Source organism: Octopus sinensis, linkage group LG9, assembly GCF_006345805.1.
Source record: "Octopus sinensis linkage group LG9, ASM634580v1, whole genome shotgun sequence".
Taxonomy (NCBI): domain Eukaryota; kingdom Metazoa; phylum Mollusca; class Cephalopoda; order Octopoda; family Octopodidae; genus Octopus; species Octopus sinensis.
The window spans coordinates 10610424-10624878 of NC_043005.1; the positions used below are offsets into that span (position 1 = coordinate 10610424).

At 36.8% G+C, this 14455-nt stretch overlaps 1 protein-coding gene and 1 long non-coding RNA gene across 13 annotated transcripts in view; one reads left to right on the plus strand and one right to left on the minus strand.

The window, feature by feature from the left end:
* Positions 1-14455, plus strand: part of LOC115215626 (tyrosine-protein phosphatase Lar) — a 535158-nt gene that overhangs the window by 186350 nt on the left and 334353 nt on the right. The gene's annotated exons all lie outside the window — the stretch shown is intronic.
* The window catches only part of LOC118764770, a 226687-nt gene that overhangs the window by 38682 nt on the left and 173550 nt on the right, over positions 1-14455 (minus strand). The gene's annotated exons all lie outside the window — the stretch shown is intronic.

The following is a 14455-nucleotide window of genomic DNA, read 5'->3' on the forward strand; positions in this document are numbered from 1 at the left end:
TTGGAATTGATAAATTAAAGTACCAATCAGTGTAATGTTGATGAAATCAACTTTCCCTCACCTGAAAATTGATGGCCTTATGCCAAAATTAAAAAAAGAAATAATGTTTGAGATATGCTCGTGAAGACCTGTTGAGGCAAGTGAAATCATTGTCACGGCCAATGACAGTACTGCCTGATTGGCATCAGTGCCAGTGGAACGTTAAAAGCACCATTCGAGTATGATCGTTGCCAGTGCCGCCAGATTAGCTCCTGTGCAGGTGGCACATAAAAAGCACCATTTGAGCATGGCCGATGCCAGTACTGCCTGGCTGGCCTTCGTGCCGGTGGCATGTAAAAGCACCCATTACACTCTCAGAATTGTTGGCATTAAGAAGGGCATCCAGCTGTAGAAACTTTGCCGGATCAGACTGAGCCTGGTGCAGCCTTGTGACTCACTAGTCCTCAGTCAAAACGGCCAACCCATGCCAGCATGGAAAGTGGATATTAAAAGATGATAATGATATGTATGTGTATATATATATATATATATATATATATGTGTGTGTGTAAATATATAGATATCTTTATATATATATGCGTGTGTGTATATATATCTGTATATACATATGCATCCATCCATATATATTTATATATATATACATACATGTATATACATATATATACATGTATATAGATAAGTATATACACACACATATATATATACATACATGTATATAGATATAATACATACATGTATATACATATATATATATAATATAATATAACTCTATAAGATGCCACAAGTGTAAGCTATGGACACATAAGAGGTGCAGCAATGTCAAGGAAGGCTAACTAGGAAAATAGTTTTTGTCTGTGGCAAATGCTCAGGAGCAATAAACACTGGAAATGTATGCAGAGACAACTTCTGCCACGTTCCAGGGAGACAAACTAGAAGTAGTTGATAGCTTCCGCTACCTAGGAGACCAAGTCAGTAGCGGGTGGTGGGTGTGCTGAAGTGTAACTGCTAGAGTAAGAATAGCCTGGGCAAAGTTTAGAGAGCTCTTACCCCTGCTGGTGACAAAAGGCCTCTCGCTCAGAGTAAAAGGCAGACTGTAGATGCATGTGTACGTACAGCCATGCTACATGGTAGTGAAACATGGGCCGTGACTGCTGAGGAATGCGTAAGCTCGCAAGAAATGAAGCCAGTATGCTCGATGGATGTGTAATGTCAGTGTTCATAATCGTCAGAGTGTATAGTTCCTGAGAGAAAAGCTGAACTAAGAAGCGTCAGTTGTGGCGTGCAAGAGAGACGGCTGCGCTGGTATGGTCATGTGACAAGAAAGGCTGAAGATAGTTGTTGCAAAAGTGCTACACCCTAGCAGTGGAGGGAACCTGTGGAAGAGGTAGACCCAGGAAAACCTGGGACGAGGTGGGAAGCACGACTTCGAACTTTAGGTCTCACTAAGGAATGTCTAGAGACCGAGACCTATGGAAGTATGCTGTGCATGAGAAGACCCGGCAAGACTAGTCAGGCCATAACCCGTGGCCCGACCTGGGACGTAGTCAGTCCTGTGCATACCTTCCTTTTTGTGACACTTATGAAGACCTGTTGAGGCAAGTGAAAATCAAATCAAATCAAAACAATCAAAATAGATGAACATCAGTGGAATTGTATTCTTTGTGGTACCAGTGCCGGTGGCACACAAGAAAACCACCCAAACGTGGCCGTAACCAGTACCGCATCGACTGGCTCCGTGCTTGGGGCACAACAACACCACGATCGTGGCCGTTCGCCAGCCTCATCTGGCACCTGTGCCGGTGGCAACATAAAGACACCATCCGAAGACCCGGCGACGTAGTCAGTCCACCTGTGCATACCTTCCCTCTTATGACACTGTGAGACCTGTTGAGGCAAGTGTGTGACACTTGTGAAGACCTGTGAGGCAAGTGAAAATCAAACCAAATCAAAATAGATGAATATCAATGGAATTGTATCTTTGTGGTTCAGTAACGGTGGCACACAAGAAAACCATCCGAAAGGGCCGTAGCTGGTACCGCATCGACTGGCCTCCGTGCTGTGGGCACAACAAACACCATCTGATCGTGGCCGTTCGCCAGCCTCACCTGGCACCTATGTCGGTTGCACATAAAAACACCATCCAAAGACCCGGCGACGTAGTCAGTCCTGTGCATACCTTCCCTCTTATGACACTTGTGAAGACCTGTTGAGGCAGAGGCAAGTGTGTGACACTTGTGAAGACCGTTGAGGCAGAGCAAGTGGGTGTGACACTTGTGGAGACCTGTTGAGACAAGTGTGTGTGTCACGCGTGACACTTGTGAGACGTTGAGGCAAGTGAAAATCAAACCAAATCAAAATAGATGAACATCAATGGAATTGGTATCTTGGTGGTTCCAGTACCGGTGGCACACAAGAAAACCATCCGATCGTGGCCGTTCGCCAGCCACATCTGGGCACCTGTGTCGGTGGCACATAAAGACACCATCCGAAGACCCGGCGACGCAGACAGTCCACCTGTGCATACCTTCCTTCTTGTGACACTTGTGAAGACCTGTTGAGGCAAGTGACACTTGTGAAGACCGTTGAGGCAGTGAAAATCAAATCAAATCAAAACAAATCAAAATAGATGAACATAAATGGAATTTGTATCTTGTGGTACCAGTGCCGGTTGGCACACAAGAAAATCATCCGAACGTGGCCGTAGCCAGTACGCATAGACTGGCCTCCGTGCTTTGGGGACGTAACAAACACCATCCGATCGTGGCCGTCCGCCAGCCTCATCTGGCACCTGTGTCGGTGGCACATAAAAACACATCCGAGCGTGGCCGTCTGCCAGCCTCGTCTGGCACCTGCCAGCCTCATCTGGCACCTGTGTCGGTTGGTGGCACATAAAAACACCATCCGAGCGTGGCCGTCTGCCAGCCTCGTCTGGCACCTGGTCGGTGGCACAATAAAAACACCATCCGAGCGTGGCCATTCGCCAGCCTCGTCTGGCACCTGTGTCGGTGGCACATAAAATCACCCACTACACTCTCGGAGTGGTTGGCGTTAGGAAGGGCATCCAGCTGTAGAAACACTGCCAGATATGACTGGCCTGGTGCAGCTTCGGGCTCCCCAGACCCCGTTGAACCGTCCAACCCATGATAGCATGAAAACGGACGCTAAATGATGATGATGATGATGATGATGATGATATATATATATATATGTGTATATATATAATATATATGCATGTATATACGTGTATATATATATATATATGCATGTATATATGTATATATATATATCTATATATGTGTATACATATAATTGTATATATATGTATGTATTTGCGTGTATTTATGTATGTATGTATTTATATGTATATATATATCCATATATGTGTATACATATAATTGTATATATATGTATGTATTTGCGTGTATTTATGTATGTATGTTTTTATATGTATATATATATATATATATATATGTCTATATGCATGATCTATATATGTATCTATATGCAGTTATCTATATATATGTATGTCTATATTCATGTAAATCTATATATTGTATATATGCATGTATCTATATATATATATATGTATATATGCTTATATTTATATATGTATATATGCATGTATCTATATATATATGTATATATGCATGTATCTATATATATATGTATATATGCATGTATCTATATATATATGTATATATGCATGTATCTATATATATATGTATATATGCATGTATCTATATATATATGTATATATGCATGTATCTATATATATATGTATATATGCATGTATCTATATATATATATGTATATATGCATGTATCTATATATATATGTATATATGCATGTATCTATATATATATGTATATATGCATGTATCTATATATATATGTATATATGCATGTATCTATATATATATATGTATATATGCATGTATCTATATATATATGTATATATGCATGTATCTATATATGTATGTCTATATGCATGTATCTATATATGTATGTCTATATGCATGTATCTATATATATATGTCTATATGCATGTATCTATATATATATGTATATATGCATGTATCTATATATATATATGTATATATGCATGTATCTATATATATATATATATGTATATGCATGTATCTATATATATATGTATATATGCATGTATCTATATATATATATGTATATATGCATGTATCTATATATATATATATATGTATATATGCATGTATCTATATATATATGTATATATGCATGTATCTATATATATATGTATATATGCATGTATCTATATATATATGTAATATATGCATGTATCTATATATATATGTATTATGCATGTATCTAGATATATATGTATATATGCATGTATCTATATATATAATGTTATATGCATGTATCTATATATATTATATATGCATGTATCTATTATATATATGTATATATGCATGTATCTATATATATATGTATATATGCATGTATCTATATATATATGTATATATGCATGAATCTATATACATATGTATGTATATTTGTATACATATGTATATATATATGTATATGCAACGACTTGTGGTAACTGTTATATCCAATACTTTTCTCATTGGATTACGTGTTTGTTCCTCTTTTTGTTATCTGCAATTTTATTCTTGGTCTTCTATATACATGAAGATTTCTCCTCCATCGTTTATCTATATCTATTTATATATATGTATGTGTATATGTATATATGTGTGTTTATGTAAATATGTGTATACATATATATGTATATATGTATATGAATATATGTATATATGTATATGAATATATGTATATATGTATATGAATATATGTATATATGTATATATATGTATCGGGCATGGCTGTGTGGTTAGGGAACTTGCTTCCTAGCTACATGGTTTCGGGTTCAGTCCCACTGCGTGGCACTTTGGGTAGGTGTCTTCCACTATAGCCCCGAGCTGACCGGAACTTTGTGATTGAATTCGCTAGGTGGAAGTTACTGCCGTGTGTGTATGTGTGCGTATAGCTGCTCAGTGTCTCTCCAAAAGAGAGAGAGGGATATATGTACATATGTGTATGTATATATCTACATATGTATATCTATATACATGTTTATCACTGAGAATGTAGAGGTTCTTTTTATCTCCAACTCTAGAACATCCAATATACAGCTGACGATGTGAGAAGCAAGGTTGACGGAAGTTAACTCCCACCAACTTTGTATATTGACCTTGTGCTTTGTTGATAGACATTGCAAAGCTAAGTTTGACAGGAAACTGTTGTCTGTTGAACTGAAAAGGGTGATCATTGGAATGGTCCTTGGAATGAATACATTCTCACCCATCATGTTGCCTGTAATTATTGTTGGTTCCAAGACATGGGGCATGGCTGTTTTAACAACCAGCCTTGTTCCATTGCAGAGTCTGGGTGCATCAAGGTTTCTTAACAGCATTATGGGAGCATCTGTTTTCATGATTAGAATATGTGGTGAAAATGCTGGTGGGTGAAGGGATTTGAGGAATTCTACTGGGTAACACATTGCCAGTTCTTGTTCAGGGACAGAGTCAGTTGATCTGTATGAACATTCATGTCCTGGAAGGTGAGACAACAAATTTAGATTGAGCTGGTCTACAGCACCATTCCTTGGTGCCAGAATTGTTCTTTTGCATAGCCACTTGTGACTTTTATAGTTTGTGGCAGTGTTTGGAAATACCTTGCTCTTCAGCTCTTCAAATGAGGCAGTCATATTGCCACATGGGAGGTGGTGCACACTATTTTCTGCATCTTGTGGAAGTTTTCCATTTTCACTGTCAAGTAAGTTGTTGGAGAACTGTGTGGCTAACAGGTCACCAAGAATGTGAACCCTCATGTTGGTTGTCAGAGTAAGCTGCTTGACATGTTGCCAGATATATAATGACTTGATGCAAGTTCTCAGCTCACCTGCCCTTGTTCCTCTGGGAATGAGGTGGGTGATACCACCCATGATCTTATTGTTTCTGAAGTCTTGTAGTGTTGTATCAAGCACTTCAAAGGCTGCCTTATGAGACATTGTTGCCTCATCCCAGACAATGAGTTTGGTATCTGTAAGGAGCGTTGCTAACACTGTATTCTTGGATATGTTGCAGAAAGGAGATTAATCTTGGATGAGGTTCAGTGGCAGCTTGAATGTTGCATCCAGTGGATGCTACAGCCAGAACAATCTTCTTCTGTCTCACCTTGGCAAAAAGCAGGTTGATTAATAATGTATTTCCTGTGCCTCCAGGAGCATCTAAGAAGAAGGTCCCACCAGTGTTATTGTCCACAGATCTAAGAACTTGCCAGTATATCTCCTTTTCGTCCTGTACCAGAATTGGTTCCTTTTCATTGACAACTACTTGCAAACTTTCCATGTTGTATGATGTTTCCCTGATTAGCTCTTGTGCTAATCTGTGTTTAACGTCTCTGACAGGAACTGGAAGACCGTATTTCAAGTTTGTTTCCACCCAGTGATTGAACCTTGTTGTCCATTAATCTTAATGCCTCATTGAAGAATTCACCATTGAACGCGACATCAACATCACACTGATATTGAATTCTTTGAAGAATGTCTTCAGAAAGCCCCTCCTTGTATTTGCTCCAAAGTTGATTTGGATTTGACAATCCACAGTTCACCAACATGAGAGAGAAGTGGTTTCTCAGCTCCATAGGAGACTTGCACATTTGTGTCTCCGTCAGAGTGGCATCCCAGTGTGCATCATCTTGCAGAAGACCTCTAAGTTGGCAAGCCTGGCAATATGTTTGACATACTGTGTTATCAGCTCTATGTAAGGCCATAAATGATGAGGGTCCCTTGACATGGTGTAACAGAAGCCTTAGATAGTAGCACTCTGAGTATTTTTTGGGAACTGTTCCCCACTCGGAGGCGTTTCGGAACAAGCCGTCTTCTTCTTCCTGGCTCTCCTGTCTAACTACCTTTGTCCAACCAGGCGCCATGATTGACCACTAAAAGTATTTTATTTTCTCTTTATTTCCTCATGTTCCTTTCTGTTGAAGTGCATAGGCTCAAAATGTAAAATACTTTCTCACAAACACCTGCTTGGTGTTTATACACTTGTATTCATCTTTTGTTTTTCAGAGGTATGATTGTGAGTTGGTGTGTTTGTAGTGGATGGAAGTAGTGAGAGTGGGGTCGTGTATTTTGACCGAAATATTGAGAAATGCAACAAGAGTGTTTAAAATGGTGCAAGAGAATTCAAGTGCAGAATTGGACAAAAGAGAGGAAGGAGTTTAGTTGTTCGCGGCAGAGCTAGGTTGCACCGATGCAGATATCAATATAACAACCGTATAGATCGAGATCTGTGAATCTTGAAAATATTTGAGCCTCAGTGTATATGTATGTGTGTGTGTGTGTGTGTATGTATGTATGAATGTATATGTATGTATATGTATATATATATATTTGTATATATATATGTATATATATCTATGTATACATATGTGTATATATATATGTATATATATGAATATGTATATATATATATATATAGAAGTATATATATTTATGTATGTCTATGTATATATGTATATATATATATATATGTATGTATTTGCGTATATGTATATGTATGTATGTATTTGCGTATATGTATATGTATGTATGTATTTGCGTATATGTATATGTATGTATGTATATGCGTATATGTATATATATATGTATGTATGTATATGCGTATATGTATATATATGTATTTACATATGTATATATACAGATATATATATATATATTTGTGTATGTACATATGTGTGTGTGTGTATACATATATATATATATAGTTAATCCAAACATGTAAACACAAAGAGAAAACACAACAACGCGAGGATGTGGAACAAGTATAGTGTTATTGGACGCTCAGCAAAGGAAAGAAAGGAGGAGGATTTAATGTTTCAAGTGGAGCTCTTCATCAGAAACATAGGAAAAGGAAAGATCCAAAGATGGGAAGACGGAGGGAAAAAAATCGCCAAAGATACTCAAGCAGTCACATATTGAATATATATATGTATATATATATATATATATGTATATATATATATATATATATACATGTGTGTGTGTATGTACATATCTATGTGTTCATATACATACATGTATGTATATGTATACATCTATGTTTATATACTTACATACTATATATATATGTTTATATATGTATATATATACATATGTATATATATGTATATATGTACATGTATATATATATATTTATGTATGCACATGTATATATATATATATATATGTTTATATATGTATATATATGTATATATGTATATATATATATTTCTATTTTTATGTATAATCACATATATTATATATATATATTGCTATATGTATGTGTGTATATATATATACATAGGTTATGTATAGAAGTGCTTGTTCAAAAATGCGTGTTGAAGTGTACACAATACTCTATGCAGTCTAGTTATTGAATTCACTGTTGTCAGATCGTCTCAGCTGTGTTGTCGCTCATGTATGTGTATAACATATGTCTGTACACGGGCATTTGTATATACATCCATGTATACATATACTTATACATTTACATATGTGAGAATATGTTTGTTTTGTACCGAATTATGGATGCCTGTTCACATCTTTGTGTAATTAAATGCACAAAGACATTGATACTTTACATATACATATAAATATATATGTGTCTTTGTATGTGTGCAATATATATGTATGTTTTTATTTATAGATAGATGGGCATATGTGTGTATGTTTGTGTATATGCATAGTTATAGATTTGAGTAAATTGGAATGTATTTGTGTATCTAGAAACATATAATGGGGATGCATGTATAATATTTTATTGTCAGTTGTTGCCAGGATGTGTGTCCATTCTGTTGCCCCAAGAGTAGTTCTTTTGCTTGATGATTTGAATTCATTCTCTGTTCCTGTCGAGAGAGTCATTCCTGCTGAAGTAGTGATTTGAGACATAGCTGCTCTTTGTTGTGTTCCTTGCCATGGTGGGCATTTATTTGGGGGTATCAGATAAGAGTTGTTCGAGTTGTTATTTTGTCATGTCCATATTTGCACTATGTAGATCTGTGAGGTCAGAAGACAATGTATTTAAAAGTTGTGGACTTACTTGAGGTGAGTGGGTGGGAATATAGCACCATGGTATGGTGTCTTGTCTTATGATTATATATATATATATATGTATATACACACATATATATGTATGTGTATATGATTTTTTGTGATGGCCATGATTGGGTGCAGTAATCCAGGTGACAGACCATAAATGTTCTCCAGAGGAGCCACTCGGTTTCTTTGTTTGTTTTCTGAATGATCTCAGGATCGAACATGTTAGTCACCTGTACATTGGTGCTGCCTTAGCAACATGTACTTGGAATGATGCATTGCCCCTCATGATTTCCCAGGTCACACACTCACTCTTCTTTAGGATTGCAATATCAGTAGATCCTGTGTATTGTGTTTGCATTCTGCTTGTGGGTGGATATTGCAGTGCTTGAAACTTATCAGCATTGAACTTCATTTTCTGTGCTTCAATCCACTTTTATGTTGCATTCAAATCATTCTGTAGTTTTGAGTTATCTTTCGAGTCCTTTATTACCTGTGGTACCTTTGTATTATCAGTATCGCTGGTAAGAGTGGTTGACTGTATGATTAACAGCATGTCTAAGAGAGCCACCACAAATAGTGGTCCCAATTCGGTTCCCTGTGGTACTCTTCTTAGTATAGATGCCTCTACAGCGAGAGCAACATTAATTGCAATTACCTGAACCCTAAAGTCATGCAGCCATTCCTTAGTTTACCAACAATACCGAGTTCATGTATTTTGTGACATTTCATCCCAGGATTGACTTTGTCAAAGGCCTTAACAAAGTTGAGATATATCATGTCCCTATTTGAGGGGTTGAACTGTTATTTCAGTATCTAGCCATAATGCTGAAGTAGCTAGGTTATGCAGCTCCTTTCTGGACATGATCCATGTTGCCTGACAGTGAGCAAGTCATTTTCATCTAAGAATGTCATCAATTTCCTTCTGATGGTTTTGCTGACTTATGTGGTCACGAAGACAAGCCTGTAACTTTTAGCACTTGTGATTTCTCCTTTGTGGATAGAGCATATAATACCTTCTTTTAGCATGTTGGAAAGTTTGCCACTTGCCAGGGAGCTCTGGAAAGGTATCTGCAGTGTTTTGTAAGAGCTGTTTTGCATGTCTTTAAAAGAATTACTGGAAAACCATCAAGACACCTGCCACTGCATTTGAGTTCATCTCGCCTGTGGCTGATATTAAGTCCTCTTTTTTATGTTTATGTAATCAATGGTTTTCTCTTCCCTCTGTGGGTTTACAATGTGGTGAAACTTATTAGGTTTGCTTATTTGCAAATTTCCCATTAGAGAAGTGAAAAACTTTTGAATTGTCTTTTGGTTCTGCAATAGTGAGCCACTTTCTTCAAACAGCGGCCCTCTCTTGTTGTGCATTGAGGCAGACTATTTTGCAAATTTGTTAAAAGGGCTTAGGGTTCATTTTTGTATTTTCATCTTTCCCTTCTTTTTCAAGGTAGAGTCTGGTTGTATTTTCAATCTCCAAAAATGCCCTTTTGAGGTGAGACTACTTGCTATCATTAAATTCTTTATTTAAGTTGGGAACTTTATTCTTTGTTTCATTAGGACTTTCCTGTGTTGGGGAATAATGTCTTTGTGCATATTAGCTTTTCTCTCAGGAATTGCCTGAGAGAATCATTAGCAACACTTTTACATTGTTGATAAACGCCACATATTGGTGAAACAGATGTGTACTATATTGTTCCTGTTCAGGAATAGGACTGTGTTCCATAAACATCTTCTTCATGAGATAAAGTAGGGAGTTGCCCTGATTCGGTTCTTCTTGTATCATTCCTGAGATATCTGATGTTGAAGTTACCCATTAGAATTACATTAGTCTTGTGATCTAGTTTCATTAGGACTTCTTTTATCATTTTAAAGTGTTCCTCAAATTTTCTCGCATGATTTGAGGTGTCAAGTGAACAATATACTATGCATATTACCTAGTTGCTTTATATGCTGTATGAAGGTCACAGACTGAGTTGGTATGTGACAACCGGGTTATAGAAGTGATATCTTCATAAGTGTACATGGCAACTCCCTCATGGCTTATTCCTTTCCTCTCTGCATGAAATGCAGCATATGTGTATCTCTGCATCATTTCTGTCTATAGATAGATGCTATTTGGTTAGTGCTATGCATATTATTTGACTACATGCAGAAAAATTACTCAAATATGAGATTTTGATTTTGCTGTTGAGCTGCAACAAACCTCTGATATTCAACAGTAGAATTAGTGAGATTTTTGGGTTGGTGGTAATGGTGGCCATCCTGGGTCTATTATTTGTGGTGACCTCATGTATGAGTATGCACAGTTTTGTATTAGTTTCATTTGTGGCAACAATAGCTACTGTGCTATATTTTGCACCACAGTTACAAAATTCTTTTGTTTGATCGCTGTGGTTTGCACTGCATATTGCTTTTCGGTGAGTGCAGGTCGTTTATGGGTTATTTTTACTGCTGGCTATATTTTCTGGGCATTTTCTTTACTATGATGGTTAAGTGAGAAGTAGTTGCTCATTTGAGTGTGACATCATCTGAGCTTGGAATGAGCATAGTGGTAGCTTGTATCTATTTTTCCATACTGCAGTCATGTACAGATAGTCCTAGGTTTCTTCACAATTTTTGTCTTAACTCATCGTTTCTGGTTTTATGTTTTTAGTTTTGGTTTCATTTCCCATCATTTGTTGTCTTCTGGCCAATTCCTTTTTACCAACTGTTGCTGTTGACAGGTGGTATTGGAGCCATTTTTGGGTGCTTTACTTTCGTTTTCTCATCCTCTCACATCTGTAGAACTAGTGGTTTTAGTGTTGCCCTCTTTATTTAGCTTTTTACTTGAGCTCTGACATTGGTCTCGCCTTCTTTGTCAGACATTTCACTGACTGTTTCGACATTTTTCATGTCCAATATGTCCAGATGTGATTTTTATAAGTGCTTAGAGCTGTGGATCTAACAAATCTCTTGCTGTTCTAGGCTGCCACAGTCAGGTCATAGGGTGAGTCATTCTCTGCCATGATCCATGTCTTTAGGGATAATTGTCTCTTGGCAGTATTGCAATTTACTGACATCTTGTCTGCATGACTTATCTGTTTCTTCATAAAATGTGTCCACATTTGTTTGGCTTCTGAGTGCAGAGAGCAGAGACAATGGTGATATGAAGAGAGGGAAGTGTAAGTTGAAATAGTGAAGAGGAGAGCAAGTTGAGGGGGTGGGGTGGAGAGCCACTGGGTATATGAGGAGAAAAAGAAAGAGAGCTGAGTGAACAAAGGGGGAGAAGAGTGAGTAGGTTGAGATAGAGAGGAGAATGAGTGAGTGTAGAATAAAGGAAATAGCAGTGGGTCAGAGGAACAGGGATTAAAAGAAAGAGAAGAAAGTAAGGGGATACTGTCAGAAGCTAAAAGAGGGAGGAGAATGAAAATTGAAAGTGGAGATATTTGCAAGACTGGGAACTTGAGATTTATATTTGTAGAGAGATAAACGGTGGGGGACAGAAATGAGTGTTAGAGATAGACATAAGGATATTGGAAAAACAGTGCAACACACAAAGATAGAGGGATATATATATATATAAAATGCATATATATAATATATATGTGGAGGCGCAATGGCCCAGTGGTTAGGGCAGCGGACTCGCGGTCGTAGGATCGCGGTTTCGATTCCCAGACCGTGTGTGTTTATTGAGTGAAAACACCTAAAAGCTCCACGAGGCTCCAGCAGGGGCTGGTGATCCCTGCTGTACTCTTTCACCACTCTTTCTCTCACTCTTTCTTCTATTGGCCTGCTCGCTTAGCCAGCGAGGTGGCTTCATTCGAAGGCTAAAACAATGTGAAGCGCATTGTGACCAGCGATGTGTAGCAACATCTGATAACCTGGTCGGTCACGGTGATATATATATGTGAATAAATGAAAGAATAGAGTCGAACGAAGATGTTGATAAACATAGGATAATTCATTCACCTACTTATATATATATATATATATATATATGCATTTTTTATTCTTAAACAAAAATATTATTGACAATGACTTGGAAGTTTTGGCTAGTTTACCTATCATCAAACCATGATACATTGAAGTTAATCTTGGCTTTACATAGTCTCTGTTAAAATCTTCTTTGGGTATGTGTCTTGAGTGGAGTGGTAGTTAGGTTGTAGGGTGGATTGTGATAGGTATTTTGGAGAAATTTTTGTTGATTAAATTTGTGATTATGTAATTGTAAAGAATTTCTCTCTATCATAGCCCACCCCACACCCTAATTACCACTCCACACAAACCCATTTACCCAAGGAAAATTCGAAGTCAAAAGAGACTACAGAAAGCCAAGATAAATTTCAGTGCATCACACTCCTATGATGGCATAGCTGACTGAAAATTCAGTCATTTTCCATAATATTCTTGTTTAACCCTTTAGTGTTCGCATTATTCTGCCAAAGTTAATCCTTTTTCATCCTCATCGTTTTGAACTAATCCGGCATTATCTTGTAGCTATGAGATTTTGATGAGGTAGCTGTTCATTTTTAAAACAATATTGTAGGGTTGGTGTGAGAGACCAGATCTGGCCAGTTTGAACATAAAACAGACAGAATACTTTTGGCCGGATATGGCCGGTTTAAATGCTAAAGGGTTAAGAATATTTAATTTATACTCTACAAGAGTATAGAATACCCCATCGGACTAATGTAAAATTGCTTACATTATAATTAAACATAAATGTGTGTGTGTGTATTGGTAGATAGAGGGAAAAAAAGTATTTTTATTGTGTACTGTTTTATGCTTGCTGTTTTATATATAAAAGTATTTCTGTTGGTCATGTTTTGTGCAAACTGTTATATACAATATGTGAGAGAAATACCGAAAATTATACATATATAAAGGTATGGTGAAAAAACATAAAGACACTTACTGTACCTGAAAATATATAATCTACTTATATCTGTATAATGAAAGACAACTGGATTTGGTCACCTGAATTCAATGATATACTATAGATGTGAAGAAAAGAAAAACTATTTGATAATGTATATTGAGATGTAAACGACGGTAAATTTTTTGCCATTTGATATCTTTCAAACGGTTACAAAAATTACATACATATGCTCATTGGTGCATGTTACTCTACGAAAAGAAAATGCTGCTGCATGATTTGAATTTTCAAGTTTTTCTTAGACCTTGTGGTGTCTAATTTTTTTTTACTATACTATGGATGATCGAAATGAAAATATATTTCTGTGTGATTTATTGATAATTATGTACTATGTGAATATATCACTTTGATTTCAGATTATTCTGATCTGCTAGCAAATCATAAAGGTTTCTTCAGGTGTAGTAGATACACTGTAATACA